The sequence below is a fragment of the Biomphalaria glabrata genome, chromosome 18 (assembly GCF_947242115.1).
Source record: "Biomphalaria glabrata chromosome 18, xgBioGlab47.1, whole genome shotgun sequence".
Lineage (NCBI taxonomy): Eukaryota > Metazoa > Mollusca > Gastropoda > Planorbidae > Biomphalaria > Biomphalaria glabrata.
Window position 1 is genome coordinate 23,710,661 of NC_074728.1, and position 12,539 is coordinate 23,723,199.

A 12,539-nucleotide genomic window follows, 5' to 3' on the forward strand; every position below is an offset into this window, starting at 1 on the left:
GACATTCAAGATCCTACGGAGACATCTCAAATGGAATGAGTGCTTAAGGACATCTACAGCTTATTATTCATCATTCTTCTTGCATTCTTTTCTGAAGAAACTCATTCTCCTTACCTAAAGCTCATTATTCATCCTAATAAAAAAGGACCTTTTGAATAATGTTGCAATTGAAAAATATTCTAATATGAATTTATAGGCCCTTAATACATTGCAAATAAAACCGATTTGCCGAGGCGGGGGAGGGCGATCGCCCCTACCGCCCTCCCCCCCTGGATCCGCCACTTCCTCATTGTCCCTGTTGAAAGAGCTCTAAGCTCATGGTCTCAGCCTGTTTCGAGGCCAGCGTCTCATCCTGAACATTTCAAGGAGTGTTGCGGAAGAATAGAGTGAGACAATTACATCAATTAATATACATGGGGCTTAGATCCAGGGTCGTAACCAGTGTGGCCCCCTCTTTCTCTATTATCATAGTCTAAACAACAACATGATAACATTACTTTGACAAACAATTTGGTATAGGATTGACTATAAAGAAACGATACGTAAAACAGGCAAATTATTACTTAATCAACCAAGCTTATCTTATCTACTTACTCTATCTATGTATCTATCTATTTATCTATATCTTTCTATCTACCTACCCACCTACCTATCTTTTTATTTATCCATCTATCTATGTCTATATATCTCTTTCTTGATGTCAAAGTAATATGTCTATCTCTATCTATCTATCTAATCTATCTAATCTATTGTTAGACACCTTATTTATATAGGTTAGTTATTTTAGTTAATTAGCGACGCACCATAGTAGACGCATATTGAACGGGACTAGTGACGTTTGGGATATGTTGGGTTAGAGACCGGAAAATCAGTTAGCGATAGAACAATCCAGGGTAACGACGTGTTTAGTGACAGAGACTTCTACTGTGGCCCTTTATCATAATAAATACATGTTGAATAGTTCATCATCGTTCGACTACATCTCTACACTTGTTAAAACAGGTGTTGTATAGTTCTTGTTTGACTTGTTGGTCAACTGCACGTAATACACCCGAACAATTACACACAAACGATTGCAGAGTAATTGGTTGACTTCAAGACAGCCTGAACTAGCAACATCACAGTGGCGACCCCGAACCTCGAAGCCGGACCCCTGATGAAGCTGAACGTCGAACCGGACCTCGAAGCAGAACGTTTACTCAGGTGAGGGTCGTGCACTCGAAGATATAAGATTTCATCGGAGTACGGCTGAACACAGCATCATCGCAGAGTGACTTTGTTCTAGATCTACATGCAGTCGTCGCCTGTTTGATCGCACGTTCAACGAGCCGTTAACTCAGGGTGACCTTCGTCAGGACAGTAATCATCGCAACGTCTGGTCTACCTAACCAGTATAGTATCAAAGCCTGATCTTCATATGCTGAATCGACCTACAACCAGAGAAACCGTTCATTCATAACGGGTGAGAGATCGTTAGTGAACCTGTTGGACATATTTTTTCTTCGTCATAGGAGCCACATTGAGTATCAAGTTTTACCTCGTCAGTTTCGAGAAGGACAGTTTGCCCGCTGTCAGAAGTATTGTGAGTACTACAAGTTTGGTAGCTAACTAAATCGAAATCGCTCTGTCGTCTTACCCTTGGAGAGATTCTTGTGGAGCAGTTTGCTCATTGAACCGGTTGCTTGCCACGTTTATAACGGTCACTGTGTTTAACCTTTGGAAGGTTAGTAAAGTTGTATGTATCATTACTGAACATTGATATATTTAGTATTCGTCGGTCTAGACCATATCTAGACGTGCTGATATTGTTGTGGAAATAGCTACATCCACTTAATTTCGTTGAAAACCGTTAATCGTCTAACGGAACGTCGTCGGAGGTGACCTTGGTTTCACCTAGTCTACATTGGACAGTTTGGTCTAGTGAAGCAGAGTACAACAGCAAACTTCGTCGTACTACCAGAGTAGCAGCAGAAGCAGTGAACTATTTTAGAGAACCGTTATTCGTCAGCCCAGATCAAGTCATCGTCAAGAAAGTCGTTATTCGTCAGCCCAGATCAAGTCATCGTCAAGAAAGCCGTTATTCGTCAGCCCAGATCAAGTCATCGTCAAGAAATTCGTTATTCGTCAGTCGTCCAGATCAAGTTGCCGTCAAGAGACTGTTATTTGTCAGTAGTCGTCTACACAAGTCAAGTCATCGCCAGAAGAACCGTTAACCTATTCGTCAGTAACTGTGTACACAAAGTCGTCGGAACTACACATACGGTCATCAACAGTCGTCGAAGAAACTGGAACATTTTGCTGTGGCATATCAGGACATCTGTGGCATTACGTGGGATACTGGTAGCACCGGAGAACAGAGTCAGAACTGGAAGAGAGGCAGTGGAATTTGTTGTGATCTAGCATATTCGGGAGTCCGAACAAAGGGATCTTTCTTATCAAAAGCTAAGTGCCATTTTTCTTATTAGTATATGTTTAGATTGCCCTTAGAAATAGATTTTGTCTAAATTTGGTACGTTAGCCTGAGTAAAATCAGGTGGTGCGCCTTAAAACCCGTCGGGGTAGAAGACGTAATTTAGATGAAAAGCTATATTATACATTTAGGGTTGTAATTTGTTTTGTTTGTGTAAACGTCATATCCGTTGTTGCCTGGTTACTTCGTGACGTTATCATTGTGTGCCATATTGTCACATCCCAACCCATAGTGATAGTCTCATTTAATTATTTCATTTGTTTATATTATTTTAAATTATTTATTTTTATTAATTTAATTAGATCTGTATTTTTTTTTCACTTAATGATAGAAAGTGCGGGTAGGATTCTTTTACTGTGAATCAGACTAAAATAATTTTAGTTTGAGCGGTTAAAATCAAATATGATTTTGCCATGAGAATAATGCCGAAACTGGCTATGTAGTCAAACACTATCGTCTGGCTAAATTTAGATCTGCAAATTGTTGTACATCTCTTTGGTACAATTTGATTATCTAGACTCTAAGTTGAAATATTATTAATTGGAAGATGAATGAAGGTAGTACATTCTAGATATATATATCTTGTTGAAGATATATTTGACATTGTATAAACATATTTGTTTTATACGGTTAAATAAAAATAGAACCATAATCTACTCTAGATCTAGACTCTAGACAGTCTTTGAATTTACTCTGGACACTTCACTGTGACTTCAGTGCCAGTCATACCAGGTTTTAAAATTGATCATAGGTATTCATACTAGATCTAAAAGTCATAGTGCTCTTGATAACTATAGATCTAAATAGTATTATTATACATACTATAATATACTAGATTTAAATTTGTGTGTAATACTGGACCTAATATACAGATTTGAATATAACCATAATAACTCAGACTAGATTTACACATTTACTAAATCTATAGATAGAGACATAACACTTAAAACTTGTATAAAAGTGTGTAAAAATATAAAATAAGTTTAAAGTATAGCCATAACCAATATAGGCTAAGTAAAAATATATATAAAATATAAAACACAATGGCTACATCGTCATATGTGGACCTTAAGGAGGTTAAGGAAACAGCTATGCAGGATGGAAAGGCCATGGAGTTAAAAGGAAAGGATTTAGCAGCTTATGTACAGCAAGTTGTGAGGGAAGAAACAGAACGTCAAAAACAAGAAATGGAGAGACAGAAAGAAGAAAAAAGACAAGAGATAGAAAGACAAGAAAGGATCAGAAAGGAAGAATATGAGAAGCAAAAAGAGGACCAAGAAAGGCAAGACAAAGAGAGAGAAAAAATTAGAGAACATGAAGCTAAAATGGAGAAGATGAGATTGGATGCAGCACAAGCCAGAGCTCAAACTGAACAAGGAAATAACACAAATAACTCAAATAGTACCACACAAAGAGACAACCCTAATTCGCAGACATGGCTAAAGAGAAAAATACAAAGTTTTGATGAACAGAAGGATGACATTGGTGATTTTTTGAAAAGATATGAGGCAAAAATGTCTACATTTAATATGCCTGAAGAAGAATGGTCTGAAATACTGATAGACTTTGTTCATGGTCAAGCTCTAACAATATGTCAAAATCATGACCATCATATTGATGATAGCTATCAGGTTTTAAAAAGAGAGTTATTAAATGCCTATGGTCATAATGCTACAACTTTTAGAAAGAAATATTTTGACAATATACCATCATTAGAAATAGAACCCCAAACTACCATTAATATGGAAAAGGATTTCTTCAATAAGTGGGTAAAATTAGAAAAAGTGAATAGCTCTTATGAAGGATTAAAAAATTTTATTCTAGTGGACAACTTTGTAAATAAATGTGATCCTCAATTACAATCTTTTATTAGAGAAAGAAACCCAAAAACTATAGATGAAATAACAGAGATAATGAGAGTATACAAAAATGCCTATCCAAATAAACCATTTTCTGATAGGGATAAGAGCAAAGTAGATTTAATAGGATACACCAAAGAAAATGTTGATAGAAGTAGAAATAGAAACAGATCAAATAGTGGAAATAGAAAATATAGTGAAATAATCTGTTTTAAATGTCAAGGAAAAGGTCATATAGCAGCCAACTGTAGAAGAGGGAATAGTAGGTCTGGAAGTAGAAATAGATACAATGAACAAAATAACAGTAGATATAGGAGTAGAGATAGGAATGACAGGGGAAATTATAGAAATAGGAGTTACAGTAGGGAATACAAAAATAAAGGTACAGATAGGATATATTTCATGGAAGGAAATAGGAACAATTTTGCAGTGTACCCAGGGTTTGTAGATAGAATTCCAGTGGAATTAATCAGGGATTCAGGTTGTAACACTTTGGCAGTAAAAACTAAATTTGTCAAACCTCATTGGTATAAAGGGTTTACTAGGAAAGTAGAATTAGCAGATGGCACTGTAAGGGAATTTAAAGCTATAAGGGTATACATTGAAACCCCATTTTTCACTGGCTATTGTGATGGCATTGCAATACCAGAAATGAGATATGATATGTTAGTAGGAAACATAAAAGGAGTTAAAGAATGTTCAAGAAAAGAATTAGAAGACTGGCAAAACAAATACAAAAACATAAGACAAAATCATGAAAACATAGAAACACAAAATATAACAAGTATGGTAATAACAAGATCAATGAATAAACAAGATGAGAAACAGGAAAATACAATAAATGTAATAAGTAATGATAAAGAAGAAGAAACCAGTAATGTAATACAAATAGAAAATACAGATGTTAAGGAAAGAGAGATAGAAAATGAAACACAAAATAGTCTTGAAACACAAATATCTCAAAGTGAAAAAGAAACAACACCCACATTTGCATTAGAACAAATGAATGACAATATTATTGGGAAAATATATTCAAGAATACTAGATAAAAACAATAATAATCCAATGGAGAAATTTTGTATAGAGAATAAAATATTATTTAGACAAACAAGTAATGATAACAAGAAAATAAAACAACTTGTCTTACCACAGAAATATTGGAAAGATGTTTTAATCATGACACATGATAATAATTTAGCAGCACATAGGGGAGTAAAGAAATGTTATAGGAATTTGTCAAAACAAGTATTTTGGCCCAAAATGAAAGCAACAATAAACAAATACATAAACTCATGTGACATATGTCAAAAGAGATCTAACAAAAGCCTAGTGAATAAAGCACCTATTCAAGAAATGGATGAACCTACAGCACCATTTCAGAAAGTATCTATTGATTTAATAGGTCCTTTAATTCAAACTGAAAATAATAACAAATACATTCTAACAGTAATAGACATGTTTAGTAGATACCCAGAGGCAATCCCATTATCAAATACAAGTGCAGAAAATATCATTAATGCCATAACTCAAAAAGTAATTACAAGACATGGTATACCTAAAATTATATTGAGTGATCAGGGATCTCAGTTCAAATCAGAACAATTTAAGAAATGGACTAAACAATACAATATACAACACATATACTATTCGGAGAGTAACGGTTTATGTGAACGATATGGTGGATCATTAAAAAGATCACTAACAAAGATAATTCAGAATAATCAGAACAAGTGGGATCATTACATTAACTATGTACTATTTGCTCATAGAAACAACATCCATGAAGCAACACAATTTTCACCATATGAAATAATACATGGAAGAAAACCCAGAGATGAATTAGATGTTTTTAAAGAAAATCTAATAGGCAATGAGAATAAATTAAATAATGACAGTGAAACAACAATCACAACAGAATTGAAAGAAATATGGACTCAAGCATATAACAACAATAAGAAGTACAAACAAAGTGCTCATGAGAATATAAATAAGAAAAGACAATTGAAAACACTAGAAGTAGGAAACAATGTATTAATATTGATAAATGACCTGAAAAATAAAATTGGTAAACAATGGAAAGGTCCATTTAAAGTGATAAAACAAATTAGTGATGTGAATTATCAAATTGAAATAAATGGGAAAATTAAAACATATCACATAAATAATTTGAAACTGTATCATGATAGAGAAGATGAGTTGATACAAAACATTCAGGAGGAAATAGAAAATACATTTTCAGAAAGAGAAGAATGCTTGATGATAATAACAAATGAAAATCACAATGAAAATGATATTAAGGAAATACCTGTAATAGAAACAAAAGAGAATCAAACTTGGCAAAAGATTAATCTTAATAATCTAACTAAGGAAAAGTCAAAAGATATAACTAAAATAATACAGGAATACAAAGAAATTTTTTCCAGCATACCAGGAAAAACTAATATTATTAAACATGACATTAAAGTAACAGACCCAAAACCTATCAAACTTAAGCCATATAGAATACCGATACATTTACAAGACAAAGTAAAGAAAGAAATAGACAATTTACTAGAATCAGGTATAATTGAGCCATCAACATCTCCTTATGCTTCACCAATTGTGATAGCCAAAAAGAAGAATGGAGATATAAGGTTATGTATTGATTATAGGAAACTTAACAACATCACAGAATTTGACCCATATCCAATGCCAAATATAGAGGATATTTTACATAAATTAAATGGAGCAAAATTTTTTACTAAATTGGATTTAACTAAAGGTTATTGGCAAATACCTTTAACAGAAAATGCAAAACCTTACACAGCATTTGTAACACCATATGGTATTTTTCAATGGAATTATATGAGTTTTGGATTAGTAAATGCACCTGCCACATTTAATAGAATGATGAACATGATAATTGGAAACAAAGAAAATGTTATTTGCTATTTAGATGACATATGTATTTTTAATAATAGTTGGGAGGAACATTTGGTAGATGTAAAAGAAGTATTCAAAATAATAAAAGAAAGTGGACTTACAATTCAAGCAGAAAAAGTAGAAATAGGATTGGAGGAAATAATTTTCTTAGGACATAAAGTAAATAACAACATAATTAGCCCTATTGAAGATAACATAAAGAAAGTACTTAATATTGAAATACCTACAACAAAAAGACAAATTAAAAGTATATTGGGAATAGTAAATTATTACAGAAAGTTTATAAAAAACTTAGCAGAAATAGTGAATCCACTAAATGACTTACTTAAAAAAGGAAAACCTCAAAAAGTAGTTTGTAATGAGGAATGTGTGAAAGCTATTGACAGAATTAAAGATGTTTTTAGTCATGAACTAATATTAAGACTACCTGATAAAGACAAAATATTTTATGTCACAACTGATGCATCTGGTAATGCTATTGGTGGTTGTTTAATGCAGAACTATGATAACTTACATCCTATATTATATGTAAGCAGAAAATTGTCAGAGGCAGAGAAAAAATATAGTGTCATTGAAAGAGAAGCCTTAGCTGTAATATGGGTAATTACTAAGCTAGAGAGCTATTTAATAGGAAGGAAATTCATTTTATTAACTGATCATAAACCTATTCAGTATATACAGCAAAAGAGCATGAAAAACAGTCGTGTTTATAGATGGTTCTTAGCACTACAGGAGTATAAATTTGAAGTGAAAGCTATTAGTGGATCTGTGAATATTGTAGCTGATCTATTGTCTAGAATGACATTGAAATGAAATAAGTTTGTAAACAAACTATGATTATATTGATGATGATTATATTGATTATGTAATATATATTAATATATTGACACCATTTATATGTTATGAAAAAGGGAGATAAGTAAATTTGATGTTAAGCATTTAAAAGTAAGTATGGATATTTTTTTTTGTGTGAATCATTTCATATATCATTGACGAAAGTTAGTTCTATGGAAAAGGGTGAGTATAAAAGAAAAATGGACAAAAGCGTATAAAAGGGTGGTAAGAAAAAAAAAAATTTATTGAATGTGTAAATAAAGTTTGTAATTGTTTTTTGAAATATTGTATTTTATCAGATTACTGTCAGTGAAGAACAATTGTGACTTGTGAGGTGCCCATAGGATGCCACATTTTCCTCTATGATGAACTGTGTACTAAGGAGGATGATTCTGGAATGTTATGAACTGTTATGAACATTGACATGAATATGAGGAACTGTCAAGATGAAGATGTCAAGATGAAAATGTCAAGATTGTATGTTTGTGGTCTTCCCCTTAAATTGAAAATGCCCTTGTAAGACTTGACAGTAGTGGAAAAATATTGACATATTTTTTTTTCAAGGGGGGGAGGAATCTGTTAGACACCTTATTTATATAGGTTAGTTATTTTAGTTAATTAGCGACGCACCATAGTAGACGCATATTGAACGGGACTAGTGACGTTTGGGATATGTTGGGTTAGAGACCGGAAAATCAGTTAGCGATAGAACAATCCAGGGTAACGACGTGTTTAGTGACAGAGACTTCTACTGTGGCCCTTTATCATAATAAATACATGTTGAATAGTTCATCATCGTTCGACTACATCTCTACACTTGTTAAAACAGGTGTTGTATAGTTCTTGTTTGACTTGTTGGTCAACTGCACGTAATACACCCGAACAATTACACACAAACGATTGCAGAGTAATTGGTTGACTTCAAGACAGCCTGAACTAGCAACATCACACTATCTATCTATCTATCTATCTATCTATCTATCTATCTATCTATCTATCTTTCTATCTCTATCTATCTATCTATCTATCTATCTATCTATCTATCTATCTATCTGTCTATCTATCTATCCATCTATCTATCTATCTATCTATCTATCTATCTATCTATCTATCTGTCTATCTATCTATCCATCTATCTATCTATCTTTATATATATATATATATATATAATAGTTGTAGCTATACGCTTAACTGGTTGTTATGCAACAATTTCACATTTGAAAGAAATAATACCCTTGTTATTGGAGACCTGAAAAACATTTCTCCTCCCCCCCCCCAATCTCATGGTAACTCAGGCATGTACTGTATTACCCTTCCTCATTGACTTTCATGGTTGACTAGTCGTACGCTCCTTAAGCCTTGTTTGAATATGTGAAATTTCAAATCACGTGACTACATAACATCTGCTTGATCCTTCAAGGCATGGTTTTATTTTGTTGTCATGTTTTGACCAATATAGTCGACCCAAGGCGTAGAATACGGCGCTATTTGGAAGGGTCGGCTTTAGGCCACTGCAACCTATGCGACCGCAGTGGGTCCCGCAATTTCATATGAACGGCGCTAATTCTATATGTAAATTATTAAATGAAACCATTTTACAACAGATTTCCCGCGGCCTCCTGATTTACCAGAAGCTCCTGAGTGGCTAAACGTAGGGGCGAGCTGAGCTGTATTTGCTGAGCGCCTAAATGCCAAAATATCCCCCCCCCCTCCACTGGTCCAAAGCACTCTAACCATGCTAAAAGCATGAAATTTGAGCTCAACAAAAAACAAAAAAAAATTGGACTCGAAGACAGGCCTTAGATAGTATTAAGTCAGCAAGAGGAACGGGAATTCCCAAAAGGCTTAATGAAAAGTATTGTCATTTCTAGGAAATATTCACTTCAAACTTGACTGTGAATCTGATAGATAAAGCGAGGCTGACGAAGACCTTTAGTTAACAGTTCTAAAGATTTTGAAAAGTCCAGGACACAGACCAATCAATATTCGCTTTTTGGTCAATCAATGTCATGGACTGGATGTCAAAATCGGCCCAGGCCTTTCTATACAGTACATTTCGTAAATTGTATATCATATGATGGGTCTACAATTATATGCCTATATGTTCTCAAAATTATTATGTTTTTTTTATGGCGTATCGATAACTGTATGCCTGTCTGTCTGTCTGTGGCATTTTACGTCTCGAGAGACGATCTTTTCCCTTTGCAACTTCTTGTGTGACTAAAGAGGCCAATCCTTGATACACAGCTGCGATCGCAGGTTGGGCATATAAAATCACCAGGCGCCGTTGCATTTTCACCCTTCTTTCTGCTTCTGTTGTGTATGACATCTGCAATCTGTGACCCTTCCTTTATGCTCTCTCTCCATGTGGATCTGTCCAGTGCCACCTCTTCCCAGTTGCCAGTGTCGATTGATAAGATAACCAATGAGGAAGTGCTACAAAGAGCAGGATGCCAGGACATCCGCTCTGTTATCAGCAGCAGACGCCTTGGCTGGCTTGGCCACGTTCGTAGAATGCCAGTAGGTCGACTTCCACAGGACATCCTGTATGGCGATCTAATAGAAGGTAATAGAGCCGCTGGTCGCCCACTTTTACGTTATACGGATGTATGCAAACGCGACATGAAGCTCTTCAACTGTATGCATGCTCTATAATACTCTATATCTTTAAAAGAAATATAGGACTTATGTTGCTTTTGAATCGCGCTGTTTGTTGGCCCTAAAGGATAAAGCCTACTAATAGCACTGTCTACGGATGTAGGCTATACATTATTTTTGAATATGTGTGAGATTAAATGAGTATTACACTGTAGTCTGAAAAGATGTATTTAACTTGACGTTCATATAGCTCTTATATAAGAGAATATTATAAAACCTTTAACAATTTTATGCGTGCCATAGTTAGCATTCATTAGACCCTTTAGGCCCATCTGAGTACCGGCCCACCTGGCATTTGCCAAAATGTCCATAAAGCCAGTCCGCCCCTGGATATATTCAATTTTAGAGAAAAAGAAAAGAAAAATCAGCTTAATCCTGATTATTTCAAATAGCTTAGGACCTTGTTAGGACCTATCAGACCTTCCGATCTATTGGGCAGATGATATAAAGGTCATTTCTGTGGCCCACGGTTAACGAGGGTGTCAGCACAACGACCAAACGCCTTTGCTTTCCACAAGGTCAGGTACCCATTAGAGCTGGGTGGACTCAAGAGGCACCCAAAGATACCGAAATTAAAAATTCCAGTCTTCATCATGGTTTTGGAACCAAGGACCTCGGTTCGAAAGCCAAGCGCTTTACCGGTCTGCCACCACGCCTCCGCTTAGGACCTCTCTGCCTCACTAAGACCACAAAAGAGATTAGACCAAAGCGCACTGACCATACAAATAAAGCATAAGAGATGCACAATACTGACGCAATTTAAAACAATAACACACACAAAAAAACTACACTTTATTATTAAAGTTATTAATAGAACAAAATGACCATACACTATTTAAACACATCAAAAAAACATGTCAAATGCCTTAATGTGTACTCATGAAATATTACAAGTATCAATAAGGCATCTCAAAGAAATGTCATTAAATAGATACAACATGTCATCTAGGCGATTGGTGATTATCACAATGATTTATGGGATTGGGGCGATGACAAATCAGGAGTGCATTTTCTTATTAACGCTATCGATAAGAACCATTGACTGTGTCATTGACTGTGTCAACAACGCTTGAGCTCTGTTCCTTCAAAAGTCAGAGGTCTCTGGTCTATCCTAGATGTCAGTGTGCCCTAGTAAGGTAGTAGCTCCAGCAGTCCAGGAGGAGGTTAAAGACCATCAAACACTTCACGGCCTTCATTAATCACCGCGTCCTCTTCCGTTGCGTACTTCTGCGGTGGGCGTCTGCCACTGGAGAGTAACCAAAAATTTACTTTGTTACTTAGAAGAATATTCCCCTTCCAAACCTCGCGATGTAAAGGTCATCTGTTTAACGAAAGGGTCAGATGGCCAGGACACGGTCAAACCGCTTTTACTTTTTTCTCTAACTATTGTCAGGTACTCATTAGACTTGGGTCAAAAATTCCGAAATTTAAAAACAAAAACGCAGCCTTCACTGAGATTCAAACTCGTTCTTTCATGGAGGACCTCAGAGCAGTGGACACTAGGTGGATAAAGGCTTCAGGCATTGCTAGTGACAGATCTTTGTGGAGACAGCTTGACGCACAATGCGCCGAACGGCGCGGGAGGATTTGGGTTCAAGTCTTAGTCTCTTCACCATGTCGCTCTTTAGAATCTAATCTTTGTCTAGTTTGTCTCTATGCAATTCTGTTTTCGACATAATCTTCATCCCCATCTCTTTTGTTCTCTCTCTTTTCTCTCTCTCTCTCTTTCTAACTATCTCTTAATCTCTTTTTCTCTCTCTTTTTCTCTCTCTTTCTGTTTCTTTCTTTCTCTCTCT

General features: G+C 35.2%; 1 long non-coding RNA gene across 1 annotated transcript; it reads left to right on the forward strand.

Moving 5' to 3' along the window:
* The first annotated feature begins 761 nt into the window (after positions 1-761).
* Positions 762-8,875, forward strand: LOC129923912 (uncharacterized). The gene is made up of 2 exons (XR_008775859.1): positions 762-3,027; positions 8,385-8,875. It is a non-coding gene; the product is annotated as an uncharacterized LOC129923912 (long non-coding RNA).
* Positions 8,876-12,539: the final 3,664 nt, after the last annotated feature.